The sequence below is a fragment of the Monodelphis domestica genome, chromosome 5, assembly GCF_027887165.1.
Source record: "Monodelphis domestica isolate mMonDom1 chromosome 5, mMonDom1.pri, whole genome shotgun sequence".
Taxonomy (NCBI): domain Eukaryota; kingdom Metazoa; phylum Chordata; class Mammalia; order Didelphimorphia; family Didelphidae; genus Monodelphis; species Monodelphis domestica.
The window spans coordinates 47,083,023-47,097,846 of NC_077231.1; the positions used below are offsets into that span (position 1 = coordinate 47,083,023).

The 14,824-nt window shown below is 36.4% G+C and overlaps 1 protein-coding gene across 15 annotated transcripts in view; it reads left to right on the top strand.

Moving 5' to 3' along the window:
* The window catches only part of CNOT2 (CCR4-NOT transcription complex subunit 2), a 207,503-nt gene that overhangs the window by 146,919 nt on the left and 45,760 nt on the right, over positions 1-14,824 (top strand). The gene's annotated exons all lie outside the window — the stretch shown is intronic.

The following is a 14,824-nucleotide window of genomic DNA, read 5'->3' on the forward strand; positions in this document are numbered from 1 at the left end:
CACGAGCAGCCTGTGACAACTACAGAGGCATCTCACTACTCTCCACTGCCGGAAAGATTCTCGCCCGTGTTATACTCAACAGACTCCTGTCATCTTTTTCAGAGCAGAATCTGCCTGAATCACAATGTGGCTTCCGACCAGATCGCAGCACCATCGACATGGTCTTCATGATGAGGCAAATGCAGGAAAAATGCCTTGAGCAGAACCTGAGTCTCTACATTGTCTTCATAGACCTGACAAAGGTGTTCGACACAGTGAACAGGGACGCATTGTGGGTGATCCTCAGCAAGCTCGGTTGCCCAGCAAAATTTGTCAGACTGATCCAGCTCTTTCATGTCGACATGACAGGGGAAGTCCTATCTGGTAGAGAGACTTCCGATCGCTTCAACATCTCCAGTGGCGTGAAACAAGGCTGTGTCCTCGCTCCGGTACTATTCAACCTATTTTCCACCCAAGTATTACGACATGCTGTGATGGATCTAGACCTGAGCGTCTACATCAAATACCAACTGGATGGCTCACTATTTGACCTTCGCCGCCTGACTGCAAAAACAAAGACAACAGAGAGACTCATCCTGGAAGCTCTCTTCGCAGATGACTGTGCTCTCATGGCCCACCAAGAAAATCATCTTCAAACCATTGTGGACAGTTTCTCTACTGCAACAAAACTGTTTGGTCTCACTATCAGCCTCAGCAATACAGAGGTGCTGTTCCAACCTGCACCAGGGAGGCCAATGAACCAGCCGTGCATTACAATCGACGGCACGCAGCTTTCCAACGTCAACACCTTCAAGTACCTGGGCAGCACCATCGCCAATGACGGGTCCCTAGACCACGAGATCAATGCCAGGATCCAAAAGGCCAGCCAGGCACTCGGGTGGCTGCGCTCCAAAGTCCTCCAACACAGCGGTGTAAGCACTGCGACGAAGCTCAAAGTGTACAACGCAGTGGTCCTCAGCTCGCTCCTGTACGGTTGTGAGACATGGACACTGTACCAGAAGCACATGAAGCAGCTGGAGCAATTCCACCAATGCTCCCTCCGGTCAATCATGAGGATCCAATGGCAGGACCAAATCACCAACCAGGAAGTCCTCGACAGAGCCAACTCCACCAGCATCGAAGTCCTGGTCCTCAAACCCAGCTATGATGGTCTGGACACATCATCCGCATGGACCCACAGCAAATACCAAGACAGGTATTCTATGGTGAACTGTCAGCTGGACTCAGGAAACAAGGCCGACCAAAGAGAAGATTCAAGGATCAGCTAAAGTCCAACTTGAAGTGGGCTGGCATCACACCAAAGCAACTAGAACTCGCTGCCTTTGACAGAAGCAGCTGGCGAACCCACATTCACCATGCTGCCACCACCTTTGAAGATGAGCGACGTCGACGTCTTGCCGCTGCGCGTGAACGCCGACACCAGGCCACAGCCGCACCTCCCGTAACAACTGGCGTCCCAGGCCCCATGTGCCACAGACTCTGCGCCTCAGCCTTTGGACTCCAAAGCCACATGAGGGTACACCGTAGATGAAACTGCACAAAGACAATAGTCATTCTCGATCACCGAGAGACTACCACTCCTATGTGTTTTTGCAGAGCACAATCTCCTAATTTATCAACTTCTTAAAATTCATTACTTCCCACCTTCACTCTATTTCTCACATACTCCTATGGTCATAGTCTTAATTACATCATCACCTCTAACAGTACTACTTCCTCCAAGATTACTACAAAATTCTTCACTCTTAACCCAACTCTCTTGTCTTTCAACCTTCCCCCTCTCTATGACCTCTAGTCTCTTTTGCTGCCTTTGCTGATCTCTTTTCCCATTTTTTGTTCCCCCAGCCTTTTACAAAAACTATGCTATGGTCTCACTTCATTCTTTTTATAGTCTTGACCCTATAGTCTACCACTTCCACTAAGAATTATCCTACTTTGCAAAGCTTCACTGCTGAATACTTCTTAGAAAAAGCCATATAAACTCTGCTACCTAGCCAATTTATATTACTTAATTTCAACTAGATCTTCATTGCCACATGGCAATTCTTCAGTGATTAGTTCTTTATCATATTTTATAATATCAATCCCAATCCTCTCTCCATGAATATTCCATTTCACTTCTTATTTCTCCAAAAATTTCATTTAATGCCATACTTCACACTTAAAAATAAAATCCCCTCTCATCAAGGGATGGCCCATTTCTTTGCAAGGCCAGCCCCTCCAATTGTTGGTACCTATCTTGCCTCTTATAGAAGATTGATCTCTAAATTATTCTTTCTCATCTTTAATCCGTTTGTCTTCCCTGGATTCTTCCAGGACATTCTCCATTTAAAAAAAAATATTTACTTGACCTTGCTATTACCTCAAGGTATCATCTGAAGTATCTCTTTAACCTTTCTTAGACTGACTTCCAGAAATGGTCATTATCTACACTAATTCCCTTATCTCCCTCTACTGAATTCCTTGTAGTCTGGCTTACAACCACATTATTCAGTTAAAACTGCTGACTAAACATCTAAGTGCCAAAATCCAGGGGTCTTTTATTAGTCCTAAAGCTTTGTGATCTCTATAAATTTTGATCATTTTGATCACCCTCTCTACTTGTTCATTTTTTTTTTTGGTTGACTTCTAGGACACTGCCCTTTTTTCATTCTCTTGGTTTTCTCACCTGTTCTTCCTAGGCTCCTTAGTTGATTGATCATTTTCTCAGTTTCTTTAAGGCATTCTTCCATGTCTGTCCTGTTTCTTCTTTACTCTCTCTACCCTGTCCCCTAGTAATGTCATTAGCTCAGTAGGTTTAATAATCATCTCTGGGCAGAAGGCTTCCAGCATATCCATTCTGACTCTTCTTAATTTCAGGTCCATATTGCCAAATGTATGCTAGACATATATACCTAAACATCCTTTAGGCATTCTAAACTCTGTATGTCAAAAGTGTAACCTCCTCATTCTATTTTCTTTCTTTTGAAGATAACATCATTCATGGTTTATAACTTTGGATCTTCCTTATATTTATAACAGTCTTAGAATAATCCTTGACTCTTGAATTGAGATATAATCAAGTGGCCAAGCTTTTAGATTTTCTCTCCATGTCTCTTGTATCCATTCCCATTTCTCTACTTACTTGCATAATTAGTTCCTGTTGTTGAGAAGTTATTCTTTACCCATTATACTTGTCATATTATCTTTTTCCTGGCCTATTGAAATGGTCTCCTAATTAGCCATTGTCTTCTGGCCTCTTTTCCCTTGCTTTCACCCTTCATACAGCTAAGTGAGTTTTCCATTAAATTTAATAAACTTTTATTAAGTGCTTAATATGCACCAGGCACTGTATTAAGGTCTAAGCACTAGTGATACAAATAAGAAAAAGAAAGATAGTCCCTGTCCTCAAGGATCTTACAATTTGATTGGGGGAGGCAATACACAGACAAAAGGAGACTGAAAATGAGGATGGAGTGAGATAATGGGAGCCTAGGGAGTACCCAGCATAGAAGCTGGGTTCTGTAGAATGGAAACCAAGCAGAGTTACAGATAGAGAATTGAGTAAGAGACCTGAAAGTCCAATTTCTGCCATCTTTAAAGGAAGGCATTGGGAGGAGTTTAGGACTCCACAGTCCAGTCCTCTAGTTAGAGAGGAGTAGATGAGGGAGGTGGCCACGGCTTGTGTGTATCCAAGGTTTGAGTCAGCAGTTTGGTCATGAAATTAGATTGCTGTGTTGTGATATTGTAGTTCTCAAATTTGGACTGCGTTTCTCCCTTATTTCTCCTTCCTCTAGAAATATCTCTGTCTTCCTCTCCATTGTCAGTACTCTCTTTGTAAAACATGACTGCACTTTGTATTACTTACTTTTGTACTTGTGTTCTTCCAGGAGATGGTTCTTGAGGGCAGGTACTGTTTAAATTCTTTTGTTATAAAGAAGTCTAAGGAAATCTACCATAATATAGACTTCAAAATACTAAGATTAATTTTTTCATTATTCCCCAGAGTGTGCCATTTTCATCCCATTTTTTGATCTTGAAATATCCTGTCACATAATCTATTATTCATATTACAGAATTTCATAATTGGCAAAGGATTTCAAGTCATCTAGTCTAATATGTAAATAAACAACAGTCCCCTTACTTGACATAGTTGTCAAACCTTGGTTTGAAAATCTTTGGTCACTGGGAATCCACTTCCTCCTCAGGTATTCTCTTCTCTTTTTAGATAGCTCTTAGTGTTCTGAATTTGTCCTTAAGTCGAACTTAAATATATCTCTTTAAATCATGAACCCATCCATTGTTTCAACTTATACTGTCCTGGATCAAGAAGAATGGGCCTTCCCTACCTTTTAAATAAATATATATATTTGACATGGACTCTTAAAACATTTTTTAAAATTAATTACTTTAGAATATGTTTCTGTGGTTACATGATTCATGTTCTTTCCCTCCCTTCTCCCCTCCCCTCTCTTGTATCCAACGAGCAATTCTACTTGGTTTTACATGTATCATTGAGCAAGATCTATTTCCATATTATTAATATTTGTAATAGAGTGATCATTTATAGTCTACATCCCCAATCATATCCCTATCAAACCATGTGATCAAGCAAATGCTTTTCTTCTGCGTTTCTGCTTCCATAGTTCTTTCTCTGGATGTGGATAGTGTTCTTTCTCATAAGTCCCTCAGAATTGTCCTGGATTGCAATTAATTGTATTGCTGCTAATAGAGGAGACCATGGTATTCAATTGTGCCATCGCGTATCAGCCTCTGTATACAATGTTCTCCTGGTTCTGTTCCTTTCATTCTGCAGCAACTCCTGGAGGTCTTTCCAATTCACATGGAATTCCCCCAGTTCATTATTCCTTTTAGCCCAATAGTATTCCATCACCAACAGATACCACAATTTGTTCAGCCATTCCCCAGTCGAAGGTAATCCCTCATTTTCCAATTTTTTGCCACCACAAAGAGTGAGGCTATAAATATTTTTGTACCGGTCTTTCCCCTTATTATCTCAAGGGTATAAACCCAGCAGTGGTATGGCTGGATGAAAGGGCAGACAGTCTTTTCGAGCCCTTTGAGCATAATTCCAAATTGCCTTCCAGAATGATTGGATCAATTCACAATTCCACCAGCAATGCATTAGTGTTGCAATTTTGCCACATCCCCTCCAACATTTATTACTTTCCTTTGCTTGATATGGACTCTTAAGCCTTTTCTAGTCTATGCATCACTGGTCCCATCATTATCTGTTGGGGTTGGGGCCGGGGAAAGACAGGATGATATTGTAGTGAGGATTCTTTTTTTCCACCTATGTGTTAAATGAATCAGCCTCTGAGATAACTTCCTGATTTTAGATTTTCTGATCTTCATATGTCATAATCATAAATCCCTTCATCTCTCTATCTCTTTCTCCTTGCATAATCCTCAAAGGGAGACGGACTACCTTCTTTGCTATGGCTCTAATAGGTCTCAGTCAGGTCAGAGATTGAAATGTCTTAGACATTCTTCAAGGATTTCAAGATCTAAGTTCCATGTCTTTGGGTCTACCTTGTCTCTCACTCTGCCTCCAAATACTTAAAGGTGTCTATTGCCTGGCCTTCAACTTACTAGGGTTCGGAATTAAACATAATACTTCAGATTTGGTCTGATCAGGGACTCTTTTTTTCCTTGTTCAGGACACTGTGCTTCCTATAATGCAACATAAGATCATATTAGCTTTTTTAACCATTGTAAAGCTCTGCTGGTTTATTCACCCTTAGCTCTCTTTCAGAAAATTGTTATCTAACTACCATTTCTGAAGCTGACTTTTTGATTCCAAAACATTGGACTTTGTCTTTAATCCCTATTAGTTTGATCTTTGCAATATATAGTCTTCAAGAGTTGCCTAATATCTTCATTGATACTGAAGAGTGGTTTCACCAGGGAGGGCTTCTCTTTGAGGAATCTCCCTTCTCCTAATGAAATCTCAGAGACCTAATTCAGAAGCTGATCCTGGACATAGGAGCAAAATACACAAAACAATGAAGAAATTATTCGAATTAAGAGAAATCTTAAGAGGTTAACACAGAAGAAGTGATTAACTGTATAAGTATAAGTAGAGTCTCAGAGATAATAATGGCCTGGCCATAAGGACTCTTAAGAATAGCTGGGAGAAATAAAGCAACAGATGAAAGAAAAATGACGTTGTAGCCATGGAGGAAAAAATTGGGAGGAATAAAAATCTTAGAAGCTAGAGTCAGGTAGAACACACAGGACTAAATGGTTTCAAGGACCAATGGAAAATATTAGAACAAAGTTATAATATGGAACAAATTAGAAGAGTAAGATATCTACTATGAAAACAACTGATTTGAAAAATAAAGGGAGATATTGGAGGAAAAAAAGGAATATGGTAGTGAATAAGTGAGGGAGAAGAAAGCAAAACTTCTTATTTCTCATAATACGGGTACCCAAGACAAGTATGCAAATATTGAGGAAAGGGTTAGGAGAACAAGAATCTCTTCTGAGAAAGACAAAGAAGAATTGAAAATATTGAAATGTTTGGTATAGACATACATAGATTAAACTCCCCAGGGAAATAGGCATCACAGGGTTGGGATAGGGAAAAAGTAGAGAAGAATTTAAGAAAAAAGGTAAAGTAGGGACAGAATAAGGGATATGCCGGTAAATATTTAACAACTGGATCTCTGAAAAAACAAATATATTGTACATATGACATTTAAGTTTAATTTACATCACATTTTTTCACATCACTTTTATAAGTACAGACAGTCAAGAAAACAATAAATAAAATCAAGCTCTGAATTGTAGTGTTAGTTGATTTCAAGATACACTGAAAATTTAAGTTACCTTCAAAGCCATTCCTCTAGCATTCCTCTGGCTCTAGGATACCCCAGGAGGGAATGAAATTTCTACTTCAAAGAACAGCTCATAAAGGGCTGATTAAAAGGAAAAAAATTATATGTATAAATTAGTGATCCAAGTCTGAGCGAGGTGAAGAAAGGAGTGGGAGCACACTACTTCAATTAGAAATTACTAGCATTGATCACTTTCCATCCCTCCTCTTTAAAGAGGGTAGAATCAATGAGAGGGGAAAGTACAAGAGAATAAGGTGGAGAAAAATGCAAAAATAATCATATCTGAGACTACATTGTAAAGAAAAACAACTTTGGAATAGTTAAATACCTTGATTAATGAAATCCTCAAGCCTGACTCAAGAAGATTGATGATAACTAATACTTCCACCCCTTTGCCAGAAAGGGGAATAACTAGAGTGCAAAATGGACATAGATTTTCAGACATGTGTGGATTTGCTTTGCTTGACTGAGGGCTTTTGTTTTGGGAGGAACTGAGGGGCTGGAAATGAGAGAGTAACTAACTAGTGATGACAATAAGAAGAAAAGAAGTATTACCAATGAAACATCTAAAAGAATCTGCAGAAAAAGAGAGCAGAAGGGAGTTTAGAAGACAGCAGTAAAGCATTGATAATTGTGAGGTAAACCTAATATAAACTTAAAAAAACAAATTAGTTAATAGAATTCTTCTGTTCTTTGTATGTGGAGAAATCTGTTTTTTTATGTTTATTATGTTTATTTTATTTTCTTTAAATTTATTTTATTTTCTTTAAAAAGATAGTAATTCCTATCTATGGGATTCCTTTGATCTACCAGTCATTGCAACCCTATTAAAAAAAAAAGAAAGAAAAGAAAGGTTAGTCTGGTATGACTTGTTTTAATGAATTCCCATGCTGGCCTTTTGGGATTATCTCTTTCCTTTTCTACATTTTTACCAAGAATGGATGTTAGGTCACTGCTTAAATCTTCAGAAATTGTTTTTCTTCCTTCCTTTTTGAGTAGTAGATTATTTGCCATTCTCTAATCCTATGATCTTTCTCTAATTCTCTAAAATTTCTGACAGTGGCTCAGCATTCATATCTGACATTCTCCCCTCCCCCAGTATCTCCATTTTTTTTTTGTCAGAATCTTGTTTCTCAAAGTCTTTAAGACCAGCAAGATATTCCTTTTCGTCTATTATCATCTCATGCATCTTGTATCACTAATTCATTCCTCTTCTTTTCTCCTACATGCATAAAAAACCCAAAACCTTTTTGTGTTTAATGTTGCTTATTTTGACTTAGCTCCTTTTGAGCCTTAGTGCCCTTAACACAACTTTTGTGGAAAAGACTGATGACTTTATATTTATCTTCCTTATTATATGTCCTATCTTTTGACCTCAAGTTTTTAATTTGTTTTTGAGTTTCTAATTGCTTTCTTTAAACTACCTTCCATCTGTCTCTTCATTGGAGTTATTTTTTCTTTCTGGCTAATGAATTTCATTCTTGAGGGTTTCTCTTCTGTACTGAGTGAACTTCCCTTGTAGAATTTTAATCCATTTTTCTTCCTTATTGTTTCTTTGGTAATTTATGTTTTTAATTTTGCCATTGACTTTTGTCATTATTTTCCATTTCATTTCTTAAATATATCTTTGTCCTTCACTTGTAAGATTTTTAAAGAAAAGGCAGTCCAGAAAACTTAACACACTGGTCTTATTTGTTGTATATGCAGTATTCTCTTTCTGTTGTTTCCCAATTCACATGCATTCTTGTGCCTCCCCAACTTAAAGGGCTTAATAAAGCCCTTAATTGGGCTAACTTTTGGGCAATTGGATCATTCCTACTAGTTGTTGTTCTAAATCTCTTTTCTTTTTATTGACCTACTTGATAAGTTGTCTACACTAGCTGCCTTCTCTTAACTCTCCTCTCACTTGCTTCTAAATCCTCCAGTTTGGCTTCCAACTTCATCATTCAACTGAAATAGATCTTTATGAAGTTACCACTTATCTTGTCATTGGCAAATCTAATGGCCTTTTCTCAATCTTCTCTCTTCTTGACCCCTTTGCAGCATTTGACACTGTTGACACTTTCTTCCTGGATATCTTATCCTTTCTGTGTTTTTGTGATTATCCCTTCTACCTTTCTGACTGCTCCTAATCCCTTGCTGGATCTTTATCCATGCCATGCTTTCTGCTTTTGGTACCTCTCAAGATTCTTGCCCTGGGCTTTCTTTTTTCTGCATACTCTCTGGGTAATTTCCTCCGCTCTCATGAGTTTATCATATTAATGTTAGTAATCCATCCTCCTTCTCTCTTGGGCCCTAATCCTGTATCACCAACCAGCATCTCAAATTGATCATGTCCAAAACAACATATTCTTCTACCTAAAGTCTTCCTTCTTCATAACTTTTCTATTACTTGTAAGCATACCACTATTCTTGTAATTACTAATGTTGAAAATCTCGACAACCTCAGTGTCATAATCTTTCACATTCCTTTTCTTGATTCACACAACCACCACATTAGTACTAGCCCTCATTACCTCTTTCCTGAACTATTGCAATAACTTTCTAATCTCCTTTGCTCAAGTGTTTAATCCAATTCTAATCCAACTTTTCATTCAGCTACCATTTTTTGGCCATTCAGGGAACTACATTAGCCTTCTCTTACCTCAAGAATTAAGTAAAAATCCCATATCATTTAAAGCCCTTCACACTTTGCTGCCTTTCTAGTCTTGTTACAGTGCTCATCTGTTTGTTGTTCCTCATATACAACACAGCTTTCAACACTAGCTTTGCATTGACTCTTCTCCGTTTTTAGAATGTTTTCTCCTCCTTACCTTTGACTTTTAGATTCCCTTGCTTCTTTCAAGTGTCAGCTCGACTCTTACCTTCTTTGGGAAGCCTTTCTCAGCCCTTCCAGCTGCTAGTCTAGTACCTACCTGCCACTTGAGGGAGGGAACCATTTTCTTTTCCCTTTCTTTGCATCCTTAGGGCTTCACACAATGCTTGGCGCAAAGGAAGTGCTTATTCAAGGATTATTTACAGACTGAAGGGAGGGAGCACATTTTTCCCAGTCTTTTTAGATGGTCATGTTTGGCCGTTTTCATCGTACAGTATTCTATTTCATTTTATTGTTCTTTACTTTTACAGTATTGTGCTACTTGTTTGTATTGTTCTATTGGTTGTTTTCTTCACCTTGCATCAGTTCAAATTTGGTTCAGATAAGTCTCATGGTTCACTGAATTCTCCATATTCGTAATTTCTTTTGACCCAGTAATATTACATTTATGTACTTCAGTTTGCTTATCCATTCCTAACTTGATGTTTATGTACTTTGTTTCCTATCCTTTGTTAGCATGTATGGTATTGTTTTTCAGTATTTTTGCTTGGGTGGTTTTTTTTCCTCATAATTGAAATCTTTGGAATGTATACATAACAGTTGATTCAAAGAATATGGCCATTATTATCACTTTTAAAAAGCATAATTCCAAGTTACTTTTCAGAGAGGTTGGATAAATAACACAGTCAGTAACAAATAACAGCCGGTATATTATTAAAAAGTCTGTCTGCTATAGTTCCTTCAACACCAGCTACTTCTATCTTCTATCTTCTGTTATTTCTGCTCTACCAATTTTTCATTTAGCCTTGAAACACCACCCCTCCCCCATCTAGAGTCCTTGCAATACTCTCCCCAATTTTCCTTTTTTTTTTTTAATAGCAAATTCTTAGATGAAATGGTCATTTCTCTTAGGGGAGATCACATAACATACACCTCAGCCACCAGGTCTTTCATAATGGTGAGAATTTGAATTGAAATAAAATTGTTCTTCCTTAATATTACTGTTCATCTTTCCCTTCCTCTCACACACATTTTTTTTTAAGTTAAGCACTTTTTCAGTCAGAACGAATTCAAGAGAAATCATATTCTTATTCAACTCATTCAAGAATGAGTAAAATTTTAAACCATAACTAAATTTTTAGAAGAATTTAATAAATATATAGTTTTTCTTCAAAGTGTAATATTATTTTTATATTTTTGAATTTGCTATATCAAATTAGTTAGACTTGTAATCTAATTATTGATTAAGTCTTATGGCTAACCTAGAGTAATTGAGGACTTTTTCACATCTCACTAATTATTGTTAGGTTAAATCAGTGGTTTTAAAAAGTAGCAGTATGGTAGATTATAAGCCCTTCTCTAGACAGATGTAAAATCTTTTTACATTTAAATGCCATTATTTATAATTTACTTTAAATAGGTCTACCTATGCCTTTCAGATAGGCTAGATTTTGGCTTGGTAGTCATTAAATTTTTTTGCCCATGAAAACAGTATTATTGTTTGCCCTAAGAAGCAACATGGTACAGTGTAAAGAGCGCTTACTATATGTTTTGAGCCAGCGGAACTGACTTCCAGTTCTGCCTCTGAGGCTATTGAACTGTATGACTTTGGAAATGTCATTTGATCTACAGAGCTTCAATTCTTTGTAAAGTGAATAATTTGGACCAACTGACTTCTGAATGTCCATGAAGTCTTTGCAGTTTATGGAAATTAAGGCTAAGAGTATTGTTCCTTAGAAATATCTGGGCTTGATTTTGAACCTGGTTATTTGTCTTCAAATCCCATACTCATTTCATTGTACCTACATTTTACATTACCTTGTAGTATTTCTTAATATTGAAACTTCTGAAGTTGCTACTACTGAAAGAATAACCTAACTACTTTCTTTGAGTATAGTTTTTAGAACCAGTTCATTCAGATCGCTTGTGGGGTAGCTAGCCCAATAAATATGGTTTTGGAATAATTTGAGAAATAATTTTAATGAGTTTGTGCTTAGCAGATTATTAGTGAAAATTTAATATATTAAGTATTTTTCCACTGGCCCCTCATTTTGAGTTGTATTTATCCTCCAGGATCTTTTTTCCTTTACAGAACTTATTTTTGCAGCTTTGGAAATTTTCAAAATGATTCTTTAATTGAAATACATACCATATTTAAAGCTTCTCAACATTTAAAATTCTACAAAGTTGTTAGCTAATCTTGTCTTTCCTTGTGTTTATTCCTTTCTAAAGTCTCCTACCTTCAGAAATTGAAATCAGCTTAAAAAATAAAAGATTCCAATAAAACTCAAAGGAGACAATTTACTGGAATTATTATATTGAAGATTTGCCTATGTACTTTCATCATTTTTTAAAATGTTAGAATAAATTTCATCATTAAGTTAAGTGGTTCAATAATTTAAGAGCCAGCTCTAGAGATGAGAGGTCCTGGCTTCAAATATAGCCTCAGAAAATTCCTAGCTGTGTGACCCTAGACAAATCACTTAACTCCCATTGCCTAGCCCTTGTTCTTCTGCCTTGTAACCAATACAGTTTTGATTCTAAAATAGAAAGAAAGGGGTTTTTTTTTTAAAGGAATATTAAGAAATAAAGATAGTAAAAAAAAATTGGATCCAGATGTTTAAAATTTGCATTGCACTCATTACTTCTGTATCTTCTTTGCTTTTACTGTCTCTTCAGTTGCACTGATTGACCAAATTAAGGAAATTGAGAAGTTTGACCATTTGCCAAAGGGACTTTTTGTTACCCAATATTTTAGTATTTTCCTTCAAGTCTCTTACAATGTTGGTAGCTCTGTAGCAAAAAATAGCATTTTGTTGGGGAAAACTTACTTCCTTACATTCTTAATAGTATCTATTAGAACTTGAATATCAGTAACATAATTCTTAGCTCATTCATAAAATGTCAAGCCCTTACATTAAAAAAAATCTTTCTTTTCCTGCTTTTATATGTTTCTTTCTTGCTTATGTTATTTTCCAAGGTTTTTTCTTTTTAAGTAAATTTTCATTTCTAAGTTGGATTTCATTTTACTAATGGAATCAACATAGACTCTATATGACAAAATCATTATGGAAGATTATGTAGGCCACTGTATTGCCTTTTTAAAAGAAGGCATGATAGTATACCATGTGAGTTCATAAAAGTGCTTATGGGCAGGAACTTTTCTTTCATGTTTAACTAACCTGCTTGTTCTAGTTTAGTTAGAATTGTTGCTGAAGATTTGTCAGGACAGAACCATTACGTGTTTCTCATATTTTGGAATGTATAGCTATCATGTGGTTGAGCAACTGTTCAAAAATACTGAGACATTTGGGAACACTAGCTGTGAGCATCCCATTCCCAAGGAAAAGGAGGGAAAGATGAAGGATTTGTAGATTGCAGGTCACCTCAGGTTTGTAGATTTCATACTTTAGTGTTAACAAACAACTTCTGAAATCTGATAACTTCCTTGAAATCAACTTTGTTCTTTTGAGTAACCTCATCTCTAATGTCTCAGGCATTTAAAAAGCCTATAAATTTGATCTGCCAATAGAATAAAATATTCATTTGATAGCTAACCTTGTCCTGTGATTTTATGGGGAAAAAATAGATTTTTAAAGATGCTTCCGTTTGAATGCGGTGGCCCATTACCCATCATACCTGATATTGGGAAGGCAGAGGCTAATACGGATCGTTTGAGCACTGATATTCTGAATTATATTAGGGCTGAAGCTCACTGAATGTATGTACTAATTTGGGGAGGCCCAAGACTTGTGGAATCACTAGGCTGCCAAAGTAGGGGCAAACTGAGCTTGGAAACAGAGTAGGTCATAGTTTTTGTACCAGTCAGGAGTGGCAGGCAGGTGCTTGGGTGGCTGCTGGACTTCATGCCTAGGTGAGACAGAGAGACCCACCCATTTTATCCCCCCACCCTAAGGAGAAAAAAAAAAGGATATTTCTGCCTATTTTCCACAAAAGTTGGACTTATAGCAGTAAAACTTCATTCATTGGACTAGTGCTGTGGGTTTGTGTGTGTATGTGTGTTTTATACTTTCTATATATGACATGTGTATGTATATATTTATTTACCCTAAAAGAGTTCAGTTTTATAACAAAGAACAATAGACATTTAGAGGAAGAAGACCACATTTATCTGGGATATATGTTCTTAGAAAAGGTGGCAGTAGAAGTGTGGATAGAGCTTCAAGATACTGTTGGGCATTGAGATGGAACAAAGTACTATAAAAGAATAGTTCAGTTTACCTGTTGAATAATGGCTCTTGTGTTATGTAGGGGAGTAGTGAAAGATAAGGCTAGACAGATGGGATAAAGTCAAATTGTGGAGGTCCTTCATTGACTATGGATGAAATGTAAGTGTAATTTTATTATACTACATAAAAACAGTCTTCTCAAAATTGAGTCATAGATAAGTCTTCATTCCATAAGGTATCCAATCAAGGAACTTTGTAACCATCATTGACTTTATAGTTATCATAGAGTATCTGTTTTTAATATAATGCCAAATATTGTTTTTCCTTTTTCTGAGACCTCTTGAAAACACATTTATCTAGAGTTCTTTTGTGATTGAATGAAATCAACACAATAGTTTTTTTTGTCTGACAGCTTTAATATGTTCACTTTAAAGGATAACACACAGTTCACTTTATTCTTTTTACCTATATTTTTTAAGGAGTTGGCTCTTGCTCTTGTGCTTAAGTTTTCATTCATTTTATAGTCATTTCAATGTTTATTCTTTGATACTGATTGTTTTAACTTAATGTAGTATCCAGCATAGAACCGGCTATTTTTTTAGCTCAATGTACTCTGCACAAAGAATGAAGTAATTTAGTATAACTTTATAATTGTTAAATTGAATTAAATTGAATGGAAATAATGCAAGTGTGCTTAGTGTTTGATCTGAAATCAGCTATTCTGTTATTTTTTATAGTTCTTTGAAATTTGGGTTATTTTAAAATTCTAGATTATTAGATTTCAAATAATTTTCAAATGTTTCTTGAGTTAAAAATAAATCATGAATCCTCTTTTCACAAAATTCTGGCTTTGAGATGAAATTGTTATATGTTAAATTGGTCGATTTAGATTGTTCTTAGGTTGATTTGGCATAGGAACATTGTTTTTCAGAGAAGTGTGTCTCTTGAAAATAAGTGAGTAAATTGAAAGTATTTTT